The sequence below is a fragment of the Nelumbo lutea genome, chromosome 3, assembly GCF_056320005.1.
Source record: "Nelumbo lutea isolate HS-2025 chromosome 3, American lotus-T2T, whole genome shotgun sequence".
NCBI classification, from domain to species: Eukaryota; Viridiplantae; Streptophyta; class Magnoliopsida; order Proteales; family Nelumbonaceae; genus Nelumbo; species Nelumbo lutea.
Window position 1 is genome coordinate 60,497,204 of NC_142686.1, and position 5,850 is coordinate 60,503,053.

General features: G+C 39.1%; 1 non-coding gene across 1 annotated transcript; it reads left to right on the forward strand.

Moving 5' to 3' along the window:
* The first annotated feature begins 5,506 nt into the window (after positions 1-5,506).
* On the forward strand, positions 5,507-5,613 carry LOC148865230 (small nucleolar RNA R71). Its single transcript, XR_016112112.1, has one exon. It is a non-coding gene; the product is annotated as a small nucleolar RNA R71 (small nucleolar RNA).
* Positions 5,614-5,850: the final 237 nt, after the last annotated feature.

Here is a 5,850-nt window from a genome sequence, read left to right on the forward strand (position 1 = left end):
TCTCCTAGACCCCAAAGCCTATATAAAGGCTCCTCCCTAAACTTACAAGGTATGCATGATTACGTGTATAGCAGCTCTTCAATTCTCTCAATCTCTCTACTTTGTAAGTCTTTAGCTGAGCTAACTTAAGTGTTGGAGTGCCCAACTTGGGTCCAAGCCCCTGGGTACTTTAATCTTGTCTTTCTTGTAGATCGGTTTGCCAACATCGACACCCATACATTCAAGTTATCCTCTAGCAAGGAAGTTGGGGGATTTGAACTACATTAATTGGTATCGTCTATGGGAAATGAGCAAAAAGCTAACTCAATTTCTCACTCTTACCAATCTCTGACAATGTCTTCACCAAAAGGTAAAGGAACTCAAGTCGAGTCATTTTTGGTTCCTATTGGCATGGGAACCTAGCAATTTCTGGAATTGATGAACTACATGCAAAACATGGACCTACGCATGAAGTCATGGGAGCAATGCCTTGCCGCTCTCAGGCCAATGCAACCCAAGTGCTTGAGCAACTACAACCTCTTCCCCATAACCAAAACCAGCACCACAACCGACCAGTCACCCCACCAAAGGACCAATGCCGACCTCACAAAGACATGGATGACCTTGCCATGACACACTCCTTGGAGGATCCCATATACAATCCTAACGGGGAGGGTAGACACACAACCTCCTTGGTTAGGTCAGATAACTCGGCCTCCATGATGGGATCTAGGTGGAGAAAGCGTAGGAGGTGCCCCAAACGCGAGCTCACCAGGAGCTAGCTTGGCCCTAGGGAAGGAGATCAATGTGCCAACCTAGCTAAGAACCAAGAAGCAATTTGGTTTGACACCTCTAAAGTGCCTTCACTCACCCGGCTGTCGCCTCTCTTGGATGAGATCCTTGCTATGCCTCAGCTTAAGGATTTCAAGACCCTAAACTTGGAGTTATATGATGGATCCAATGACCCCCTAGACTACCTGGAGAGCTTCCAAGCCCTTAAGCAGCTCCATAGAGAAAGTGAGGCCAGCCTAGGCATGGCTTTCCCAATCACATTCTGCAGGACAACTCGGAAATGATACTTTGGACTGGCCTCAAGCTCCATCAAGTCTTGAAATCAGTTGGCTGATTTGTTCACTAACCACTTCATCACCGGCAAGCGCCAACCAACGACCACAATGAGCCTCATGTCCATCTACCAACGTGCAAATGAGAACCTCTAGGACTACAAGTATAGAACCTTGACCCTGCTGTGCAGGTGACCGCATTGATCAACAGTGTTAGAGATCCCAACCTGCGCTTCTCAATGTCAAGGAGCTGGTCTACAGCTGAGGTGAACAAGGCGGGAAGAGGAAAAGAATGAATTATGTCAAAGATCATGGAGAGAGTAGTAGCAAGAGGGGTCAACAATACAACAAGTCATCTAGGCATTCTAGATCTCTTGGTCATCAATCTAGGTCATCTTCCCGATGCTCTAGGACTCCCTTAGTAAATTACTAGAACTACTGATAGCTATGATTATAACCCTTGCAAATGCACTAGTCATCAAGTAGTATAAAAATATCATTCCCACGAGGATTTAACAAAATAAGTAATAGAACTGCAGCCTTCCCTAATTATTTGGACAGTCGAATTTCAGATTTAAGAGTAAAGGCTATTAAAAGACAGAAAAAGAAAACAATAGCAAGAGTATCAATACTGAAGTATGCAATGATTGACTGAATTCACTAGGACCTTTGGTCCGCTTAACCATTCCAATGAATAGTAATAGATGAGATTATCCAAAATATTTTGTCATTCCCATAAGATGAAGTTTTTCCAATTTTATTCAATATTCTTTCTCAAGATATATCAAAATTACTTATGTCAGGTAACCCCTAGAGTTCTCAAGATAGAAATGCATTAAGTTCAAGGAAAAACTATTACATTCAGATGAATCATGTGTATATACCCCTATATACCATTCAATTCACACCATGAATTATTTGGTCTGCTATATGAATTCCTCTCTCAATTCATTCATATAAACCTAATCAATTAAGAGATGGTCACTCCTAATAGCATTAAGCAAGATAACTCATAGACTATATAGAAATCACGATCTTGGAAAAAGTAGAATAAAAATATATTCATTGTTATGATTAGGCTTTCCACAGCCCTAGCTACAAATAAATCAGTTCATACTAGAGAAAATAAAGCAAACAAGAGGAAAGAAAGAACTCATGGTATTGCCCTTGGAGCTGAGAATTCTCCTTCTCCTTGCCGCCACCTCCTTCTTGTAGTCTTCTTGCTTGATAGATTGGTTGCTCCTCTGCCTCTTGATACCTCTCTAATCCGCCACCCATCCCTTTATATAGCTTAAACGGGGGGGGGGGGGGTGCCTCCAACTCCTTCTTGGAGTTTATCTTTCAAAAATAGAAAGTCCTAGTCTAATCCTACTCTTATCTCTTTATCTAGTGAACTCAATCTCCTTATCTTTCTAGGATTACATCACAAATTTAAATCTGGTAGGACTCTTCTCAGTTTCTTTTTCTTGCATTCGTATTAGGCTTCCTCTGCGAATTGGGCTGCTGCAAGGCTTTTCTACAAGTTGGGCTTCAGCTGTGAATTGGGCCTTCCTATGAATTTTCCCGAGTTCGGCCCCAGATTTGACTTTGATGCAGGTCGAATCTGCGAATAATCAAACAAGAAAGTTGTAGCTTCCTCTCTTATCTTTCCAGTGAGTCTTGAATCAGCCCAATCGGATCTCGGATCCGAGAGTTAGGCCCAGATTACTGAATGGTGCCGAAACTGTAAAAAATCATCCGATTTGCCTTGCTTTTCCCCTAATGCCTTATTTCATGCCTTGAACCGAAATACAAGAAATATGAGTCCAAATAAGTACTAATTCAGTATAAAAGACTGAATATTTGGGGATAAAAATATGATAAATTTTATTCTCATCAAATCCCCCCACACTTAAACTTTGCCCGTCCTCGAGCAAGCCAAGACTCAAGCAAAAATAAAACAGGAACAAACTAGCTAGCCTACTGAATTTTAAACTCAACTCTCTTTCATCTTTCTCCACAAATATTCTATGTTAACTATTGCAAACTATGGAATCAACACAACCCAGTCACACATGACTCATTCATCAGTCAATCCAATTCCTGCTACTACAAACCAGGTAGTAAACTAGGGAAAACATTTTTATATCCTCTCTCTCTCCCTTTTTTTTTCTTTTTGGTGGAAGTGAGTGCATTTTATGCTCCATCTCACTTTTAGGATTACTTGGTCAGTAGGTCTATTTTATGCTCCATCCTACTATTGAATTACTTGACTGGTAGGTGCATTTTATGCTCCATCCTACCAAAAATATTCACCCTATTTACTTAAACCTGAATTTAGGACAAGCTTAACTAGGAATGACTTCAGATAGGTCATGTACTTCTTAATTGTACCTCATTACTAGGTCCACAAGAATTTTCCTAGAATATTGTTTCAATTGATTCCAAAAGAGTTGAGTCTTTCATTTTTTTTTTTAATGCAGAAAAACACGACCTAACACAACCTAAATCCTAAATCCCCTCCCCCACACTTAAAACTTACATTGTCCCCAATGTAAGGTTAAATGCAAAGAAAGGGCAGAAAAACTAAACTAGAAATGTAAAAACAAAAAGAAAAAGGAAAAACAAATTTCCTATTTTTAATAATCATGAATCGGATCCTCTAACTCTCGTGGTTGCAACTTTTGGTGTGCTCCCCTTTCATCCATCATGGGCAAGTTCAAATCTGGAATAGGGGCCTACAAAACAGAGGGTAACGGTCTCTTATAAGAAATCAACAACATAATATAATGAGCATTACGTTGTCTGGGCTTGAACCCTTCTTGGCCGGCCTCCAAACAGTTCAAAACTTCCTTAATTTATTCATCCAAAACCTGCACATCTTCACAAGAGTTAAGAATGCAGCTTCCTAAAGGGTCATCTAATTTAGATGCGTTAATTTCATCTACACCAACATCAATGCCATCGATTGCATAAATTTCATGTTCAATTGTGTTGGGATATTTCATGGTTTTAAATACATTAAACACCACTTCTTCACCATTGATTCTAAGGGTAAATAAACTTTTCACACATCAATTAAAGCATTACTAGTAGCAAGGAAAGGTCTCCCTAAAATCAGAGGCATTATCCTATCTCCCTCCATAACCAAAACAACGAAATCAGCAGGAATAATAAAATTGTCCACTTTGACTAAAACATCTTCTACTATTCCCCTAGGATATATAATGCTTCTATCAGCTAATTGTAGGATAATAGTAGTAGGTGTCAGTTCATGCAATCCAAGTTTTTCAAAAATAGAATAAGGCATTAAATTTATACTAGCACCTAAATCACATAAAGCTTTCTCAAATTCAGCATTCCCTATGGTGCTAGGTATAGAAAAATTCCCTGGATCCTTAAGCTTTGGGGGTAGTTTATTTTGAATAATGGTTGAGCACTCTTCGTTTAACTTCACCATCTCACAATCCTCCCACTTCCTTTTATTCGACATCATCTCTTTCAAGAATTTTGCATATTTCGGCATCTGTGACAATACATCAAGAAAATGGAGATTAATATGAATCTTTTTAAATACTTCTACAAATTTTTCAAATTGTTTATCCAAATTAGCTTTTTAGACTCTACTGGGGTAGGGGAGATGAAGTTTAATAGCATCCAAAGTCAGTTTAGGTATACTCCCTTCAATCTCCTTTTGTGAATCGACTACTTCAGCTTCCTTGTCATCATAGTGGGTTTCGCCAATTGTCTTCCCACTTCTCAAAGCTATGGCATTTACTTGCTCTCTTGGATTCTTCTCTGTATTGCTAGGCAGTCGTCCCTCATTTCTTTTCGATAATAGATTCATAATCTGCACCATTGGGACTTCTAAGTTCTTGATTGATGCTTCTTGACTTAAGAATCTCTTATCATGTTCTTGGAGCTTTGCTTCAGTAGCATTGATGAACTTAGAAATCATTTCTTCCAAATTACTCTTCTTTTCTTGTGGGGGCGGCTGTTGTTGGAATCCCATGGGTGTTTTTTGCTGGTTGTTGTTCTATGAAAAATTTGGATGGTTACTCTACCCTAGGCTGTATGTGTTTGAGTAGGGGTTGAAATTCAGCCTACCAGTAAAAATAGCAAGCTCGTGTGAAGCCAAAGGATTACCTAATGGACAGTCATAATTAGTATGTCTTATTTAACCACAGAAATCACATGGGATGCTAGATGATGTATTCATTGCTGTCATATTAAAAGTATCAAATTTTTTATTCACACTAGCAAGTTGAGTAGATATGGCTGCAAGGGAATCGATGTGGTGTACTCCCCTTCGATCAGTTCGGTCATTACTCCACTAGTAGTTGTTTGACACCATCTCTTCCACTAGATCATAAGCTTCCTATGGTGTTTTTCTCATGATTGTGCCACCTACAGCTGCATCAATAATAGAACGATTAGAAGGGGTAATACCATTATAAAAGGTTTGAATTTGACGCCAAGTTGGTATCCCATGGTGATGACACTACCTAAGCATCTCCTTGAATCGTTCTCATGCTTCATACAAGGATTCCCTCTCTAATGGAGCAAAAGTAGTGATATCATTAATTAATTTTGCTGTTTTAGATGGTGAAAAATACTTACCAAGAATTTTTGGGTCAAGTCAATCCAAGTGGTGATACTTCCTGCAGGGAATGAGTTAAGCCAATCTTTAGCTCTATCACGCAATGAAAACGAAAATAGTCTAAGCCTAATAGCATCATCACTAACTCCATTATGTTTAAATGTATCACATATTTCTAGGAAGTTAACAATATGTGCATTAGGGTCATCACTTGGCAACCCACTAAAT